Source organism: Peromyscus californicus, unplaced genomic scaffold (genome assembly GCF_007827085.1).
Source record: "Peromyscus californicus insignis strain IS unplaced genomic scaffold, ASM782708v3 Scaffold_10__1_contigs__length_136768540, whole genome shotgun sequence".
Lineage (NCBI taxonomy): Eukaryota > Metazoa > Chordata > Mammalia > Rodentia > Cricetidae > Peromyscus > Peromyscus californicus.
Window position 1 is genome coordinate 84,648,488 of NW_026294391.1, and position 20,647 is coordinate 84,669,134.

The 20,647-nt window shown below is 47.2% G+C and overlaps 1 long non-coding RNA gene across 2 annotated transcripts in view; it reads left to right on the forward strand.

The window, feature by feature from the left end:
• The window catches only part of LOC128108909 (uncharacterized), a 30,399-nt gene extending 14,558 nt beyond the window's left edge, over positions 1-15,841 (forward strand). The window contains exons 2-3 of one of the 2 annotated variants that reach the window (XR_008217620.1): positions 13-163; positions 15,555-15,841. This is a non-coding gene — a long non-coding RNA (uncharacterized LOC128108909). Of the gene's footprint in view, positions 1-12; positions 164-1,524; positions 1,691-15,554 lie in introns of those variants that run through there. The other variant, XR_008217621.1, reaches the window with a different exon arrangement.
• Positions 15,842-20,647: the final 4,806 nt, after the last annotated feature.

The following is a 20,647-nucleotide window of genomic DNA, read 5'->3' on the forward strand; positions in this document are numbered from 1 at the left end:
ATCTCTTGACAGGCCTAGAGTATATAGCTGGGGAAGGATGAGAGGAGAGGACTCCACTACACAGACTTGTCGGGGAGTCTTCATGCATACTGGGTGTAGACCTTCAGTGTGGCTGCTTTAAAGTCACTCATGCTCCTGGATGTAACCCCTCAGCCTCTGTTCTGTAAGTGAGACCAATAAACTCCTTGGTTCCCCAGAGTGAACTTTGGTGGAATCACACCTTAGTTTGTCATTGGGACTGTGGGAGGAGGGGTTAGATGTTGTTTATATCACTCCAAGGGGAGGAATCTTGGCAAAAATGGCTCAGGACACAGAGAGGGCACACAACTCAGAACATTCAGTACAACACACATTATTCAACACAGATACAACATATACCTCTCAACATCCATATTACAACCCACAGCATATACCATTAAATATAGACACAGAAAATATTGATACCACACATACATCATACAACAGAGCACACACCATTCTATGCACACATACTGTATACATTACTCAACAAATAGCATTCTCACAACACACAACACAATTGATAACATGTGTGTTCATACACACAATGCATTTCATACACAAATATGACAAATACAACACAGATACATATGATGGACACACAACAAAATCCATTTAACACAGAACACACATATGTAGGCAGAGCTCTTGGTGTGGAGACAGTGGTGGTGGGTAGACCACCTCCAGAGGATGCTTTACCCGAGGAGGCTGCAGATATTAGCTGTTGCCCACGCTCTCTTACATCAATTACAGACAAGCAAGCAGAGTGCAGGATTTCTCCAGACACAACACAATATTATCCCAGGGGAGTTCCTAGAAAGAGAACAGACGGTCTGGCAGAAGGATAAATGTGAAGGAGGAATAAATATGCATTTGGATGTGGATGAGTGGGAAATGGGTAGAAAGATGGATTAATGTGTGGATAGATGGGTGAGTGGGGAGATATGTGGATAGTTTGATGAATGGGTAAGTGAGTGTATGGTTTAAGGAAGGAGTGAGTGTATGGGTAGGCAGGTTGGCTGGGACATGAAAGATAAGTGTTTTGTGAGTAAGGAGATGCTTGATAATGAGTCCATCAAAGGCCTAAACTGGGGCAAACATACATTTGCCCATCATAACACAGTGTGGACAATGAACAGGGACCAGTTTATGAAGCCTGGGTTGTGAAGGCCAGCTGTCAGAGCACACCCTGCTAGAGACAGACAGGAGGAAGTAGAAAGACAGAGTGGATGAAACTCACTTGCTCATTTTCATGCATGTAGTTATGTGTGTGTGTGTGTCAGAGTTTGTATATGATTCTGACTGTGTCTGTATATCAATGTGTTGGAATGGAGGCTGGTTTATTAGCTTGGGGGTGTTTCTATGCCTGTAGGGAAGTTCATTTGTTTGCCTGTGTGGATGTCATTGTGAGAGTGTTTGGCTATATGTCTGTGCATCTGCATGTATCTGTGTATTTTTCCCCACCACATTTCATGTGTAGAACTTCTTGCTTTATTTCCTCCTTAGCCCCAGTTGCCGGCCAGCAGGCAGGGCTCCTGCGGGAAGGCTCCCCATTCACCAAGACTCCTCAGCAGCAGACCTTGCAATCTACACACCCTGCCCCCATTCCCATATGCCCGAAACCCCAGTCACTTCCTGAGGCTTGGAAACCAACCCTCAGCTCTATTTGGACCTACAGAGAGAGAGAGGGGGGGGGGGGAGGGAGGGGGAGAGAGAGAGAGGGAGGGAGAGGGAGGGAGAGCTCTCATTGGACAAAGGGCTGTCATTGAACTAAGAGTAACCTCAGCAGACAGGGAATCTGCCAGCCCTCATTAGACCAAGAGTGGCTTTCTGAGAAGTAGAAGCTGCCACCTCTCATTGGACCAAGAAAGGCTTCCTGAAATGCAGAATCTGTCAGCTCTGACTGGACCAAGAGCCCTGATAAGACCAAGAATGAATCCGTGAGTCACAGAATCAACTAGCTTGGGTTGACCCAAGAGCAGCTCCCTGAGACACAGAATCTGCCTGCTCCAATTAGACCAAGAGCTAAGATTAGACCCAGATGGGCCCCCTGAGACACAGACACAACAAGCACAGAGTGGACCAACAGCAACTCGTCCAGACACAGGCACCTCTTATACCTATTAGAGGAGGAGTTGGGCCGACGTCAAGGCAGAAGTACATACAACAACATAAAGAGTAATACAGCATCACCAGAACCTCGCCCTCTCCAACAGCAAGACCTGAACATCACAAGGTAGAAGAAGCAGAAGAAAACAACCTTAAGAATAACATCATGAAGATGCTAGAGGCCTTTCAAGAAAAAATGAAAAATAAAATTGAGGAAAAGATAAACAAAAAAGTGGAAGAAATCAATAAAGAAATTGAGAAAAAGACAAACAAAAATGGGAAGAAATCTATAAAGAAATAGAGAAAAAGACAAATAAAAAAGTGGAAGAAAGCTATAAAACCCTTAAAGAAAACCATGAAAAAGCAATGAAACAGGTGAGGGAAACAGTCCAAGACCTGAAAAGGGAAATAGAAACAATGAAGAAGACACAAACAGAGGGAATGCTGGAAATAGAAAATCTGAGTAAACGAACAGGAAACACAGGCGCAAGCATAACCAACAGAATGCAAGAGATGGAAGAGAGGATCTCTGGTGTAGAGGATACAATACAGGAATTGGATTCGTCAGTCAAAGAAAATACTAAAAACTGAATCTTTTCTTCCCCTCTGTGTTCATGTATTATGCTAGAAGCCGAGAACCCAGGGACAGTGGTATAGCTTGGCTTAACTGGACGTTTCCTACATGCACCCCCGACTCTACAAACACTGGTTCCTTCAGAATACTATGCCCTGAACTCTGCTTGGGCCCTGCTAGTAGATATGGTCACATAGGCGCATGTTAGTACTTCTAATTAGTTAGCACACCCCTCCCAGCAAGGGCTGAGTTTTTTATCCCCCACAGTCCAAATCAAGTGGGCCCAAGCTCCCCTGTATCTCCTTGGTCAGTGAGTGCACTAGCCCTACAGGGAATTCTGTCTAGTGAGGAGAGCCTCTGCGGTGCCCATTCATCTCCCTCTGACTCTCTTACCCTCTCACACACAGGGACACAGAGCAGGGATCTCGGGCCCTCTTCCTTGTTCTCTTATCAGATCTCTGCTTTCTGCAGGGAGGCAGAGATGGCCAGGCCTGAGGCATATGGGCCTAGGACGTGGTGGCCCCAGGGACTACCCCGAGTAATGTAATGAGATTGACTTCACATCATATGTCTAGCATGGTCAGAGTGCACTGGCCTTCCCCTCCCAGGGAGTATCTCACCACCTGTACATGCTTCACTGCAGGCTCTGCTCTGACCAGTCTCCTAAAGCCGGCTCCGTGGCATCTCCCCTATCCAACACTAGTGCCCTAGGTAGCCACCCTATCCTGAGGAGGCATGGTCTCAAAATAGCTCTTCATAGGGCCTTCATGGCTCCCTGCTGTCTTCAGGACAATGTCCAGAACACTAAATTTCTATCCTGGGCCTACTCTGCCTCTCTTCTGACTGCCCAGACCTGTCACCCCCTCCCAGGCAAGCTCTAGAACTACAGGGAGCTTCCTGTCCCTTGGAATGTCAGACTGGCCGTCTTCACTCATCAGTTCATCCCTCAGTAAAATCATTTTCAGTCTCGTTTCTTTTCCTTTATCCCTCCCATATTATGTACCCTTAGCGTGCAGGAAGTGTTAAAGTAGCAGACAGCAGCCTCTGCGAACAGGCAGAGTGTCCAGTGACAGAGACACCCAGACAAAAGGAGAAAAAGGGCAGGCCATATACAGACAAGGGATGGCGAGGGGCAGAGGGGTGGAACAGGCCATTCTGGCTGGTTGCTAGTGGTTCCAGGGGACAGCTCTTGTCGGTTCAACAGTAGAGCCAAAGGGACTCGACAGAGAAGGTTGTGAGCCAGGCAGCAAGTACAAAGGCCCAGAGCAGCACTTTAGTGCAAGGCCTCAGAAGAGTCAGTGTAGCTAATGAGGGAGGGAGGTGGTGCTGCAGAAGTCATGCTCAGAACATGACAGGCTGCCTGGCAACAGCTTTGCGGACGGATTGAGAGAACTCAGGCATTTCAGGAAGTGACTAGTGGTGCCTGGCACAGAATAATTCCTCCATGCGTATACTTGCGAAGATGCCACTCACTGCCCCTCCAAACTTCAAACGGCAAACAGTTATCAAATCCTACTGAAACTTTCCTCACAAGCCCACTTTACAGACAAAGAGCTGAAGCACAGGGAGGTGAAGTAACCTGCCCAGGACACCATACAGGTCAAAGGTGACTGGTTCTAGTTCTACCTGTCACCCCAGCACCACCCATGACTGTATTCCCCATGAACAGTGACTTTCTTCTACAGCAGGGACTTGGTTTGGTACTGGGTGAGAGCACAGCATCCCCAAATGCTCAGACACTTGCCAGGACATGGCTGGGCAGAGGAGTCAAACGTGTCCTTATAAACTTCGATGTTGTAGGACTCACCTACCTATCCAGGCACTCACCCGTTCCTTATCCATACCCAGCCATTCACACATTAACTCACTCACTCACTCGTCATTCAATGAATGCACTGTAGGCAGACTTATTACTTGAGCTTAGCCAAAGATGCTGGAAAGTATCACTCATGTCCTCAGGGAGGAGTCTTCAGACAAAGACAACTGGGAGAGAATCACAAGGCTGGCCTAACTCAAAGGAGGCATCTCTTCTGGACATGGCTCCCAGGGTACTCCACTCCTGGGTGGGGTGACCCCTCTACTTTTCAGGCCACTGATTCCATTCCTCTCTCAGGTGTCTCTGGGATACTGCAGACCCTGTAATCACCCCTTTTTCCATGCTTCCAAAGGGAAGATGGGGCTGGATGACACGACCTCACAAATTCATGTACACTGATGTCATGAATCCAACTGGTGTGCCTGCCTCACCTAGAACCTGAGGCTCTTCCGGACACTGTACCCCAGAGGCCTCCATACAGGCAGGAACCATTTGGAGTACCTGTAGCTCCACAGGAAGATAAGAACAGTCAAGTAGACTGGGGCCAAGTTCATCTGAGCAACAGAGTTCCAGACACTGTATGTATGAGAAGGTCAAAGGGAACTCCACCTCACTGAGTTTGTAGACATGTCAGGGGCCTGCCCAAATGTGCCAGTGGTAATGGTAATAAGGCAATGTCTGGAGTGGTCACTGGACCCAATGATGCTTGGCACTTCTATCCTAGGAGTCTCTTGGCTTTGTATAATTCTGGAAGATCTGTGTGGTTCACACACCATACCCATGGTGGATAGACCTAGAGTCCCATTTAAATGGACTTCAAGATCCATGTATCTAGGGAACTAAGAGCTCCTGACTTCTGCCCAGGAAGGGCAATGGAGAATGGGAGGCCCAGAAGTAAGTGATTGACAATATGGACGTAGAGGGTAGCTGGGGGGGGGGGGGTGTGCAGCAAGGCTGGACGCTGAGCAATCTGTCTCATAACCTAGGAATGCTCAGACTGCTCTCCAAACAAGGGTGCAGAGCAGAGGGTATGGCTTGATGCTGGGCATAAATCCACCGGAGATCCCTTAATCCCATCAATTCCCACAGACCATTTTTTTTGCATTCCTCAGACATGACCTGATGGCCTAGACCTCCAACCAGAAAGAAGTTGAAAACATGGAGTTAGGACCTCATTTTGAACTTCTGAGTCCTGATCACACTCGAGAATCTAGGTTTGTGTACTCGAGATGCACACATCATTCTTCAATGTAGCCAGTGAGCCAGAGACTTGACAGAACATACTGCCTGGCACCAGCAGCTGTTTTACGAGTCTTTTGTCCACAAAGAAGAGCAGCTTCCAAAGTACAGCCCAGGTACATGGCGCCTGGTTACTGTGGGTGAAGAATAGGGCAAGTGCTGGAAAGGAATCTCAGAGTTCGCATGTGGGGCAGAATCTGCAAATTGCACTGTCCCCGCAGAGCCTCAGTGAAGACTCTTCTTGGCATGGTCCAAACATGTCATCCTGATTCATATGCTGCAACTTCTTTCAATGCTCTGATCACTTCCAGTGACACCTCCTACATGGAGGTCCAACTCTTTTGATCACAGACATCAGAGATGAAGTGGCAAATAGAAAAACTCACACACACACACACACACACACACACACACACACACACACACACACACACACACACACCATGGTTCTGTTGCCATGCATCAGATAGAATTTGAGATGGAAATTCAAGCTCATTGAGTAGTGGTTCCCCAGGACTGAAAGTCCCATTTGCTTCCCAGAGTTGTTTGAGAGTCACTTGAGATAAAAGATCACCTGGTCAAAAGGAAACTCAGACCAACTAAGAGCATCTTCAGGACTGGGAAGATATGCCAGTCTTCTGAGAAGGAGGCACTAAGGCCTGCACCAGCCCCACCAGCTGCCAGCGGGTACCATTCACCTTACTCCATGTATTTTTAATGTTTTAAATTTTTTAAATTTTATGCATATGGGTGTTTGGCCATGGGTTTCAGACTGGGTTTACAGTGTCACACATACAATTCCTCCTGTGAAGTGGTTCACAAATCATTTATACCACAGGCCCTAAGGCTCAGGGAATACTGGGGAGGGAGGGGAGAGAATGTCAGAGATGTGAAACCATCTTCAGGTCATCACACAGCCGTTTGGAACATGATCTCCCAGTAGCTGTGGTTGCCTGCACTAGACCTGCCCAGGCTACAGCAAATCACAGATTGAGGAAGGGCTCAGGGAGGCTCTACCCTTCACTGGTGAACTTCGGCCAACTGAAAGATTCTGGTAATGGGCAGTCATTGACTTGAGCTGTGTGTCAGAAAGTGAGCCCACCAGGTATTAATGGATAGCTCCAATACCCACGACACAAACTGTCCTGGTCAAAATTAGAGAGTTTGTCCCAAAGCAATACAAAAGTGCACGAATGTGTGAAAGAGACCTGTAAGGACGAAGGGGGAGTAAAAGAGTTGTGGGGATAAGAGAGGGTGGGATTGAAAGCAAATAGAATGTACTGTAAACCTGGATGAAACTGTCAAAGAACAAATTTAACCACTAAAAGTTTGGATTTAAAAATTCTAGAATGAGAGCTAGAAGAGTTGTTTGAATCCCATTTGAGCATCAACTTCCTGGAGAGGACCTCTGCCACAGAAGGCTTAGTCTGCAAAGGGCCTGGGAAAGAACCACAGATGCCCAGGCTACACACATATCCCAGCCACCTCCCTAGAGCTTGCCTGCAACCCAGTCATCGGACTTCTGCAGAACATCTGGAGCGCAGTCTTTTAGTCTCCATGACCCAGAGCCTCCAAAGCCCTGCAAATAGCCCCATAGCTGTCACTGAGGATCTGCAGGCCCAGTCTCAGCAAACAGTTCCACAGGGGACATCTGTATGCTTTCCCCAGTTTGCCTGGACAATAGTCACAAAAGCTGCTCAATGCTCAGCAAAGAAACTCCCATTTCAAAGGAACAGGAACTCACAGCATTTACTGAAGACCCATGTGCCAGAGACTGAGCAAATACTGGCTCCTTTCCCTTGGAGAGGCATCCCAATTTCCTGGGGGACAGTTAGAGAGCAAGTGGGCAGCAGCTACCTCCCTTACCTGCATTCTGATCAGAGGTGCGGCTGTAGCTGCCACAGGCCCTCCAGTTTAGGGCTTGCTCTTCAGGGAGGAAGGAGATGGCAACAGACCATCAAAGGCAGGCAGGATGCAGCCAGGGATCTCCTAGGACCTCACTCCAAAACAGTGGCCTTCTAGAAAACTCTTTTAACAGAGAAAAACTCTTGAATGGAGACAGTCAAGAGCTTTGAACGAGTGAAACTTCATTCTACCTTCTGAACACATCCAAAGGGAATGAAGTGCAAATGGTCCACAAAAAACACACACTTTCAGCATGTCATTTCACTTGCAATGGAGTTTTAAGGACGAGTTTCTTGCACTTCTGGTTTGGAGAAACAAAGAATGCACTAGAAACCCTGCCGCAGAAGATCAGAGGGTGCTGCTGCTGTGGGTACATGCTGGACATAAATTACATTGATTCTGATATGAGAACCATGCCTGGGGCATGAGAATGGTATACAGACTAAGGAGGGCATCTTGGGACCCTGGGGAGTGAAGGACTTTAATAAATGGCACTATTATCAAGCAAACATATCTGGACTACATCAGGAGGGAATCTGAAAGGACTATTTGAAGGGATCATTGCAGTGGGGAGGGGCGATTGCTTACTGGAGGGGCAACTAATAAGGTGAGAAGAGACTGCTGTAGCAGAAAAAGGACATTGTAGTGGGAAGGTACAGCAGTGTGTGTCGTGTGGTATCAGTGGCCTAGGCCTGTGAAGTGACCCTGAGTTCCATGGGCTTCTCAGGTTTGGACAGTTTCCCCATGATAGGCAGAAGTGAGGGTAGTTAAAAGGAGCGGTGTGTGGAGATCAGCAACAGGGATTTAGGGAGAGTATGGAAGCAGGAAATGCTTCCAGTGGGCCCCCTCTCAAGGCCTAGAAGGAGAGATGGCTCAGAGTTCGGCTCACAGGCATTTTCTTCTGATGACTCAGTGGGGAGGAGATCTTCAAATCAGCTTCAGGGAATCCAAGTGGAAGTCTATGGAGGGTGGAGGGTCTCAGGCTAGTACTGTGCCAGATGAAAAGGGTTAACATTCTGCTGTAAGTCGCAAGGGAGTCTTTGCAGCGAGTTGATTGTAGAACACAGGGTAATGATAGCATAACCTTTCCTGTTTTCCCAGGAGTCCTGGGTGCAGGTCAAGTCTAATATACTGGAAAAGCTACATAGGTCTCTGAAAAAGAAAAATGGATCTGAATTTGTTGGCTAATCTCAAAACAAATCACAACAGGTTACAGATTGTATACAGCAAATGAAACTACAGACTGACTTGAAGAATTTGTAATGGAGGCAGGTCCTTTTAACCTAAGAGGCAGAAAGGTTTCTATATATGGTACAAAAGCCAGAGCCCATAAAGGAAAATGGTGGGAGCAGTGACATGTGTATTTATTTTCATTCACAGAAATTTGAGAAAGTGGCAGAAAGGAAATTAAAAGGTTAAGACAGTCCATAGGCAAGGAGAGGATGTCTACTGTTCATATCACAAAGAAGGCTGCTTGCTATTCCTGACATATAACAAAGCTGGGAACCAGATACAAATCTGATAGAGGAGATGTGGTGACACATGCCTGTAATAGCAACACTTCAAAACTGAGGCAAGATACCAAGAATTGCTAGGTAGCTTGGACGGCAGTGTGACCTTGTGTCAAAGGAAACTGCCAGGAAAATGGGAACACACAAGCAGCCAAGAGTCAGGAAGATAAACACAGAAAATCAGATTGCCCCCAAATGCATCCAACAGGCCAACCCAGTCTCTAGGAAGACAAATATATATTCCAGGTGCTGGAAAGTGGTATTCTTCCCATATGGTCATTCTACCCCAAGGCTGGTCCACTCTGCATATCTGTGTGGAGGAGTGTCCCCTCACCGATGCACAGAGTATGTGCAATAATGGCACAGCTCCCATGGAACACAGACAGTACTCTGCTACAAGCAGTGCTCAAGATAGAACCGAAGGGCAGATGTAGAGTTCTTTCGGCCATGCCCTCTCAACATTCCCCGAGGTGGAGATCCTGAATGTTCCTACTGGTGTCATTAGTGATAGTATAATGTTGATGTCTCCACGGTCATTGATCAGGCACTAGCTGGTTTAACCGAGAGTCAGCCACACAGTGTGGCACTGTGCAGTCATCAGAAAGCACTAGATGGCTCACTATGTTCCTCTCTGTTGCGCCTACTAGAATGTGTTGTTTAAAAATTCTCAGCAACCTTCAGTCACTGGAGAAAAGCTCTGTGATGACAGGGTATTCACTGATCTAGTCACTGGGGCAAGCCAGTTCAGTTCAGGCACCCTCTCCATCCCTGGTGTATGAGCGGGCTTTTTGGAGCCCACTACCTATGATGGGACACCTTGTGCAGCCTTGAGGCGGGGGTGGGAGGGTGGGGGGTGGGGTTGGACTTGCCTCTACTGGATGTGCCTCCCCATGGGAGGCCTTGCCTTCTAGGGGGGGAGTGGGTGTGGGTTGGGAGGGGGAGGCTGGGGGGGCTGGAGGAGGGAAGAGGGGATCTTTGGTGTGTAAAATGAATGGAAAAATATTCTTAATAAAAAAAGAATTCTCAGCAACCTAAAAGTGAATATACCATGTGACTATGACCCAGCTATTCCACTCCTTGGTAGGCATCTGCCCAAAGGAGTCAATACCTTACTCCACAGATATTTTCTGAGCCATGTTCATCAACACTTGATAGTTAAGATGTGGTAACATCCTTAATGTCCTTCAGCAGATAATAGATGATGATAATTTGGTACTTGTACACAACAGAATACTACTCAGTTATAAAGAAAAAGGAAACCATGAAATGTGCAGCCAAATGGTTTGAACTAGAAAATATATTGGGTGAGGTAACCCAGACCTAGAAATACCAATGCCACATATTCCCATTATCTCTAGATCTTCAGATGTGAGTACATAACCACAGAAACCATGAAAGTACAAAGGGACCATATGGTGAAATTTTATTTTGTACTAAAATGTTATTTGTATGTTAATAAATAAAGTTGCCTGGGGGGTCAGAGCTATTAGCAAGCCATAGCAAAGCCGGGCGGTGGTGGCGCACGCCTTTAATCCCAGAACTTGGTAGGCAGAGCTAGGTAGATCTCTGTGTGTTCAGGGATACAGCCAGCATTGGAGACACACGCCTTTAATCTAAATACCAACCATAGAGGACCTGGAGGTCTGTACAGGCAGGCAGTGACGAGGCCGTCATGTGGTTGGGTTTACAACCAATGAGAAGGCAGAACCAAAAGTCTTTATAAAGACTTTAAAACAGGAAATAGCTCTCTTTCGGAGAGGTAGGACCACTGCAGGAGGAAGGGTAAGGTTTTAGCTCTTAGCTCTGACCTCTTGGCTTTCTTCTTTGCATTGGTTCTGTGTTTCTTATTTAATAAGATGGTTGGTTACATCTACAGGACCAATGGGGCTTAACATGATACAGGTGACATGAAGAGGGAAATGGAAAAATGGGGTGGGCTTACAGAGGGAGGATAAATAGCAATAAGGATATTTGAAATATCCATAGTGAACTTATTATTATATATTTACATAAAATACATATAAATAAATATAGATAATAAAATGATGCCAATAGGGATGATAATGCCTCCCCCAAGAGCCATAGACTATTGAAAAATAAATCCACAGTACCAGGCATGAGAAACCTCCTTTTGAGTCGTAACTCAGAGGAGTCCAAGAGAACACCCCAAACATTATAAGCCACTGCTATTGCCCTTGGTTGCCTCTCAGAATTTGAAGATAAGTCCATATTGCTGAAGACACCAGGCATTTTGACATTTGGCCAGGAGGGCTCAAGCTAGATCTGACCTTCAAAGCTTTCTGATACATGGTATCAGAAGCTGCTATGCAAGTAGCCAAGGGAGGCGAGCCTTCAACAGTCCCACCAGCTGTGTTGCCCATGAATCGTAACAATGAGCAGCCAACTCCTAAATGTGCAACAGTGGCACTAAAATCCTGGGGAGAAGCAACATCTCTCTAACTGGACTTAAGGCCTGACCACCAGGAGGTAAATCATGCCTGGTACTATAGACCTAGCCTGTGTCTAGTGAGGCCATGGATCACACAGGAGAATATACTACAGTCTCTTCCTTAAACCACTATAAATCCTCACTGCTTTCTGAATACTTATACCCAGAGACACATGTTGATCTCACTCCCCCCAACACACACCAAAAATAGCTTCTTTTCAGGTGGTGAGTGGCTACAGAGATGGCTGCGTGGTTCTGTGCACTGGCTGCTCTTCCAGAAGATCTGGATTCAATTCCTGGGCTCCCATGTATTGGCCAACTGTCTGCAATTCCTGTTCCAGGGGATCCGATGCCCTCTTCTGGCATCTGCTGGAACTGTATGCACATGCACAGGGTACAGAGACCTTGGTGCAGGCAAAACACTCACACACACACAGACACACACACACACACACACACACACACACACACACACACACACACACACCAAAGAACACAAAAACTAACATAATTTAAAAATGAAGTTTCTTTTTTCATCAGTCAGAGATCAGACAGAAAGCCATAATAGTCAACCTTCAGAGAAAAACTGATTGTGGGTCCTAGCCCCAATGGATACATCCACAACACAGTCTAGGCACAGAGAACACAGTAGGAGAGTGGGTGGAGGTATCGTTAAGAGGCCAGGAAAGTCTGGTGCAAGATTGGGCCTTCTATATATGTCGGAAGTTACACTCATGATATCACAAAATATGGCTGTTTAAGTGAGGCTTGAAGAATGGCAACACCAGCTGACATGCCAACATGGATGGGGGAAATCTCACAGGGCTCCACCACCAGATGCAGAGCTACAGGTAATTAAAGACCGCTAACGGAGGGATAATTAGTCTTCCCCAGGGATGAGCTCCCTAAACAGTTATCCAACACCAACTGGCGAGCCATAAAAACATATACGTAGAAGCAACACTAAAAGACTCAGCAGGCAAGAGGCTATGAATTTTTAGAGAGAACAGGGGTGACATGAAGTTGGAGAGAGGAGAGGGGGTGGTGTAATTATATTTCAATTAAAATTTTGGAAGAAATAAGTACAGGCAGCCGAGCCAGGCTAGAGAACACAACCTTTTGTGAAAGAGAAAATACGTACTTAATTTGAGACTTCTACCATGAGGTCACAGACAGTGGCAGCCCCTACCCAAACTAGCCGTTAATCACTGACAAAGACATGAAGCACTTTGCAGGCAGCAGATGACAAGGAGCATGGGATTGTCCCGAAGGGACGCATGCTCTCTCCTCCGTTTCTGCCTGCAAGAGCTTCAGGACGACTAGATGGAGAAGGCTGGTCCCTTTCAGGTTTCTTGGGGAGACTGAAGTAGCTATATTCTTTGGGGGCAGAGAATAGAGGCTACACAAAGTGGGGATACAGAAAGTGGGAATGCCTTGAGACCTCTCAGCTCTCCTATGTAGTGGCAGCCATCTTGCGTCTCCAGAGAACAACCCCTGATGTTCCATGGTGCTGAGAATTGCCTACATCTCAGGCAGCAAAGAGGAAAACAGTCTGGAAGTTGTTGGCACTCACCCAGAAAGCTAGGCAGGAACAGGAGACCTCTAGCCTCCAGAGCAAAGGACACTACATATTCATCCCAACCAGGCTTAAAACTGAACCTGTGGAGAACCAAGCTCACCCAACAGCCTGAGAACACTTCACCAACTTCTACACGGTACAGAGTAGCACCCACCAACTCTAGTCAGAAAAACTTTCTATGTAGAGAATCAGTAAACTGTGACACATACAATACACACTAGAGATGTGGGAACCAAGAAACATACAGAGAAGAAACAACTACCAATAGATTCCATACAAAACCAGTGTACAGAAGGCAGAAAACCACACAGCCACAGTACATGACTGGATGGAGACTGTCAGTAGACACATCCAGTATCCTAAAAGGAACAAAACGAGAATGCTACTGGAACGTTCAATATCACCTTAAGAGCTGCGGATGAGACTGCAAATCCAAGAAGCACTGAGGCTGGTGGGAGGCTAGTGGTGAAGTGTTTGCATACCAAGCAGAAGCCATGTATCCATCTGGACAAAAGGGAGAAAGAGCCACTGGACATAAAAAGTGAAGAGAATTGCAAAGCGTTCCATTGGAAAAGGAGTAAAAAGTGAGATTCTGTCAGTGGAGTTTAGAAGGCTAATGTAAGACATAGAGCAACATCTTTTCTATTGGAGTTCTGGAATTGCAGAAGAGAAAAACTATGAGGAAAGTATGCATATGTTGGGAGGTTTTTTTTTTTTTTGTTTGTTTGTTTGTTTTCCAAGATAGGGTTTCATTGTGTAGCCCAAGATGGCCTCAACACAGAATCCTCCTGCCCTAGTTTTCAGCGATCTGGGATTGGGATTGTAGTCATGTAACACCATGCACAACTGTAGGGAAACTGGGAACTGTTCTCAAAATTTTATTATGTGAGACTTTTATACATTGCATTTTGGGCATATCTACCCCTTGCCGTTCTTGGACCCCTTCCAACCACATCGCAAACACCCTTCTCCAAATGTCCTGTTCTTTTTTTATTTCTTTCTTACAATCCACGGAGTCCTATTAGTGCTACACAAATTCTAGTGGGTCTAGGGCTGTGCACTGGAACATGGGCGACTTACCAGGGACTTCATCCCTGAAGATAATTGACTCTGCTTCCCCCAGCAATCATTACCATCTGCGAATAGTGTCTCAGCTAGTGGTGGGACTGAGGATTCCCTCTCCCCTCCAGGCTACAATGCTGACTAGCTTGAGGGTGTGCACGCAGCCATACATGCTGTGAGTTAACGAATGCAACAGCCCTGTTGTATTTCCTGGGCATTGGATAGAATGATAAACATATTCCACAGATGCATGAGGAAGGGGCTACAAAAGCACAGCACATTTCATTATCAACTCCGAGAGAGAGAGAGACAGAGACAGAGACAGAGAGAGAGACAGAGACAGAGACAGAGAGAGACAGAGACAGAGACAGAGAGACAGAGACACACACAGAGAATGAGAGCACTACAGAGGCACGTTGCATGAATTCTGATAGGAGGGTGAAAGCTGGAGGGTTTATGATCTTGCAATTTTGCTTAAAATCTTTTCCAAGATAAGAATTTCCAATGAATTTTCATCAAACACTATACAGGCTAAAATATATACACATAATGTACAGGTATCTATAAGTATATACAGAGATTGCATCTATATGTATATATGGAGAGTGAGAGTCTTTCTCAAGTAAAAGTTGAGAGAATTATTTTCTAGGATGTGGAGGGGCACAAAGGTTTCTAGTGAGATCTGAGCTTGCTTTACTCAGCAGAGCTGCATTAGAGGATCGCTTGACCTTGTGTATGGTTACCAGGTGATTGGAAGGGTCTGCACTTGGCTGTGCTAGGGGAGGTCCTTGCTCCACCCCTTGGCATTCCTTTAAAAGCCCTTTAGAGGAGACAGTAAGGGCTGGTGGACAAGAATCCAGGGCCTCCTGAGGCTATCTTGTGTTTCTATCTGTTTCTCTCCCCCTCTATCCTTCTACTCAGTGCTCTTATCCCTTTCTCCCCAACAGTCCCTGGGGTAGAAAAAGTGGGAGCTGGTCCCCCACACCAGGAGTCCCAGTTAGCTACAGCTGTCTGTTTAACAAGTCCACAGTAATTTCAGGGAGTCTCAGTTGTGGGATTGCCCAGGTCAGATTGCCCTGTAACCACATCTGTGAGAAATTACCTTGATTACTGATTGATGTGGAGCAGTGTTTCTCAACCTTCCTAATGCTGCGGCCCTTTAATACAGTTCCTCAGGTTGTGGTCACCCCAACCACAAAGTATTTTTGTTGCTACTTCATAATTACAATTTTGCTACTGTTATGAGTTGTAATGTAAATATCTGTTATGCAGATTACTTTGGGTTTTTCCAGACTGAGAACTGCTGATGTGGAGGATCCAGCCCACTGGGAATGGTCCCATCACTGCGCTGGTGGTTCTGAGCTGTATAAAATCTGTAGCTGAATGGAGAAGCCATCAACAAGCTGGTTAGCAGCATGACTTCATGTTCTCTGCTTTACTTCCCACCTCTGGGTTCCTGCCTTGAGTCCTGCCCCACCTCCCTTGATGAAGAATTGTGATGCAGGTATATAAGATGAAATAACCACATCCTCCCCAGGCTGGGGTTTGTCAGTGTTTCAACACAACACCAAAAATCAAACCAGAACACCAGAAGATCCCCTCTTCAAGAAATTCTGGAAAAAGTTCTCTAGGCAGAAGGAATATTTAATAGACACTTAGATCTAGACAAGGAAAGGTCTCTATGGGAAATGGAATAGATGAAGTTAAAATGCTGTGATACTGTAATTTAATTGCACTAAAGGATAATTAAAATTTAAAGAGGCAGTAATGATGACATGTTCTGTTTGTGTCTATTGCAGTTGCTCATCTGGTGGGTCATCTTTTCCAGAGTGTAACTGGGAAGCTTGGGTTCTTCAGGGAGACTCAGCTACAAGTACAGGTGAAACTATCTCAACTCAGGTAAGATCACCTAGGAGTCCCAGTGCACGAAGAAACTCGCCTAGAAATGCAGAACTCAGGGGCACTGCATGCTTGTGCACTGCATGAATTCGTATTCATCCGTGTGTCTCACCTGGAGGGCAGGTGTACCACCAGCTCTCACATCAGGGGGAAGCTGCACCAGGATGTGCAATCCAGAAGTGCAGGAGGATCAGGCAATAGCCCTTGGATGTGCAAGTGCCAGCTGTCCTCATCAGCCATGTAGGTAAATCAAGGAGTGTCACCTGCAGGTGCAGAAGCAGCACCATGATTGACATTACATGTTAGGTGGTCCAGGATGACTTTCTTGGGAGTGCTGGTGCAGGAAAGAGGCTCAGCTTGAAGGGCAGATGCACAATCAATGATCACATGGGTTTGAAGCACACCAGGGACAGTCACTTGTGAGTGCAGGTGAATTAGAGACAGTTATTTGGAATTTCAGATGACCAAGAACCCTCAACTGTAAAATCAGTTGCATCACTAATTCTCATCTCTGAGTGCCAGTACACCAGGAAGTTTGTCACGGAGGTATTGGTGCAACAAGAGCCTCACCTGATATGTGAGGTGTGTGCCCCACGCACTCAATGATTAGATACCATGCGAAGTCACATCTGGAAGTGACTGCACAACCAAAGATCTCAGATTGACCTGAAGTAGCTGTAGCGAGACTCCTGTGAAAAAGCAGGCATGCAGACTGCAACCCACAGCTCCAGAGAGGCTAGCTAACAGGGAAAGACCCTAGGAGGGACACATGGATGACCCAGCGAAGGAGAAAAGGATGAGATCTACATGAGCGGACTGGGTGTGGGGGGATGGCGGAGGTCGAGGAGTGGGGGATGAAAACAGGGAAATGGGAGGGTCGAGCTGGAACAGGGACAGAGTGGGAAGACAGGAAGGGAGATACCATGATAGATGAGAACATCATGGGAAGAGGAAGAGGCAGGGTGCTGGGGCGGCTCTCAGGAGTCCACAAGGTTGACCCCACGTAGGACTGCTGGCAGTGGTCCAGAGGGTGCCTGGACTGGTCTACTCTGGTGACCGGTCTAGTGAATAACCTAACTGTCATCATAGAGTCTTTGTCCAGTGACTGATGGAGGCAGATGCAGAGATCCATGGCCAGGCACCAGGCTGAGCTCCAGGGATCCAATCGATGAGAGAGAGGAGAGATACTGCAGGCTAGGAACGTCGAGATCATGATGGGAAGACGTGCAGAGATGATCGGTCACACTAGAGGAAGCCCATGAACTGTAGACTAGTGGCTGTGGAGCCGCCATGGGACTGGACTAGACCCTATGGATACGGAAGATGGTTGTTTGGCTCGAACTGCTTGGGGGGGCACCCAGGCAGGGGGATCGGGATCCGTCCCTGGTGCATGGGCAGGTTTTTGGGAATCCGGTGCCCATGGTTTGACACCTTGCGAAGCCTTGGTGCAGTGGGAAGGGGCTTGGACCTGTCTAGGCTCAGTGTGCCGGGCTCTGCTGACTCCCTATGGGAGACCTTGATTTGGGGGATGTGGGGATGTGGGGTGGCTTGGGAGAAAGGGCTTGGAGATGGGAGGAGGGAGGAGGGGGATCTGTGGGTGGTATGTAGAGTGAGTAGAAAATTTCTTAATAAAGAAAAATGAAAAAGCAGGCGTGACAATGTGACACATCAGGTCTACTGAGGTGACTTGGTCTCTGGAAAGCAGGTATAACATAATGAACTATATTTGCATCAGAGAAGTCTCTCCTGTATGTTAAGTTGCAACATGCTGTTTAATCTGAGAGTTTACCAGCACAAGGGGGTACTCCGTTTGAAGTGTGTGTGTGTACCAGGGAATATCACCTAGACGTGAAGGTGCACCAGAGTCTCATGTGAAAGTTCAAGAGCAGTGCAGGCATGACAGCGAGATTCAATGCAGGTGCAACAGAAAGTCTGATTCCAGAGGCCTGGTACATGAGGGTGTGACGCCTAGATGTGCATGTGAACTTGGGATGCTCAGATCAGCGTGTATTAACGACAGTACGGCTCATCTAGAAGAGCAGGTACATCAGGGTGTTTGATCTGAAGCTTAAGATTTACCAGGGAGACTCACCTTAGAGCAAAGGCACAACAAGGTGCCAGGCCCGAAAGGGCAGATGCAGTAAAGAGTCACGTTCCTCCTGACAATGCATGTGCACCAGGAAGTCTCACATGGAGGTACAGTTGTACCAGGTAATCTCGTCTGGAAATGCATATCCACCAGAGAATTTCCTCTAGAAAGCCGAGATGGGCCAGGGGACCGAGATGCAGAGGCACATCAGAGAGACACACGGGATTTCCGATGCACAAATGAGTCTAACCTGGAAACAGAAGTGCCCATGGAATCTGACCCAGAGTTACAGACACAGTTGGGGGTCATTCACTGAAGGGCAGGAACAAGGGAAATGCAGCTGCCCTGGGGTTTCTTGGCTGCAGACACAAGTGCACCATGAAGACTCACATGTCAGTGCAGGCACCACCGCAGGGAGCATCCCAGATAGTGCAGTTATCACAAGGAGACTCACCTTGCAGCAGCATGCAGCATGCAGCAGTTCGGAGTCAGAGCACAGACTCTGCGGGAGTGCAGGAGCAGCATGACCTCTCACCCTGAGGTGCCTGTTCACCAGGGAGACTCCTGGGAGTAGAGGGACACGAGAGAGACTTACCATAGAGCAAAGGTGTACTGGACTGTCATGTCTCATAGGGCATATGCACCTAGGAATCACTTGTTGAGGTTCAAATGGTTTAGAGACTCTCATGTAGCACTGCTGAATCGGCAGATGGTCTCTTCAGGAAGAGATGCCTACCAGGGAGTCTCCTATGGAAGTGTGGGTGTTCCAGTGGGACTCAGCTATCAATAGCAGTGTAACAGTCACGGGAGTGCAAATACACCAAGGACAATAGCTTTGAAATGTACGTACACCAAAATGTCTCACCTGGGATTTAAAGTGCTCCAGGGTGTCGTTCTCACATGGGATTACAAGTGCCTACTCTGGTGACAGGATGACCAAACACCCTAACTGTCATGCTAGAAATCTCATCCAATGACTGATGGAAGTGGATGCAGAGATCCACGCCCAGGCCCCAGGTGGAGCTCCAGGAATCCAATCGGCGAGAAAGAGGAGGGATTGTATGAGCGAGAATTGTTGAGACCAAGGTTGGATAAAGCACAGGGACAAATAGCCAAACAAGTGGAAACACATGAACTATGAACCAATAGCTGAGGAGCCCCCAACTGGATCAGGCCCTCTGGATAAGTGAGACAGTTGATTAGCTTGAACTGTTTGGGAGGCACCCAGGCAGTGGAACCAGGACCTGTCCCTAGTGCATGAGCTGGCTGTTTGGAACCTGGGGCCTATTGCAGGGACACTTTGCTCAGCCTGGGAGGAGGGGACTGGACCTGCCTGGACTGAGTCTACCAGGTTGAGCTGAATCCCCAGGGGAGTCCTTGCCCTGGAGGAGATGGTAATGGGGGTGGGCTGGGGGGGGGAGGGTGGGGAGGCAGGAGGAGGAAGGACAGGGGAATCCGTGGCTGATATGTAAAATTAAGTCAAATTAAAAAAAAAACAAAACAAGTATACCAGTCTCTATTATGGGAATGGGATGTATGGGTTAGCCTCTCCCCAGGGCTTGAATAATCCATGGAGGGCTGGTAAAGCTGCCCTAACAGAGTATGAGCACTTCAAAGAAACTGTTGACATTTTATTGATGGGGATGTTAATCCTTCTCATCTTAAAGGGGTAGGTATGGGTCTAGCACGGGCCTGCATAGGAATGAAAGCCTCATTGGAAATGCAGAAGAATGTAGGAGACTCACCTCTAAGTACCAGGGGATAAAAACTTCTTATGCAAGAGAAGAAGCACTGTGAGTCTAATGTGGAAGTGCAATACATCAGGGATTCTCACTTAGGAGACCAGGCACACTGAGGCTTTGCATCTGAGAATTCAGGCAGACCAGCTGTGCTTTCTTGGAGTTCAAGTTTCCCAGGGCATCCCCACAGAAACATTGGTGCAGGAGGATCTCTCCTGGGAGTTCAGGTACACTAGAGCCTCTCATAAGATAATACAGATACACTGAGATGTCTGCATCTGTCTCCTGAGGTCATTCCCGTGACCCTTTATGTATCTATTCTTCAGCCTGCTAACACCCTCCCTCATCCCTGGGGACATCAGCTCTAAGTCCATCATCCCCCCCCCATCCCCTAATTGGGGCTGCGTTTACTGGCCCCAATGGTAGGGAACAATGACAAAGGAACACTGTCAGCAGCGCTTATGCCCATGAGGGATATGGGTAAGGGGAGGACACTGTCAGCCGGTGATACCTATGTCACTTCCTGTTAGTGCCACCCCAGGGAAGCTGCATAGGTTCGGTGCTGATGGTGTAAGTCTATGGCCTCAGAATCGGCATATTTGAAGGAGCACATGACAAGGGGTCAGGCATCCTCCAAACAGGGAGGACTGAGACTTGT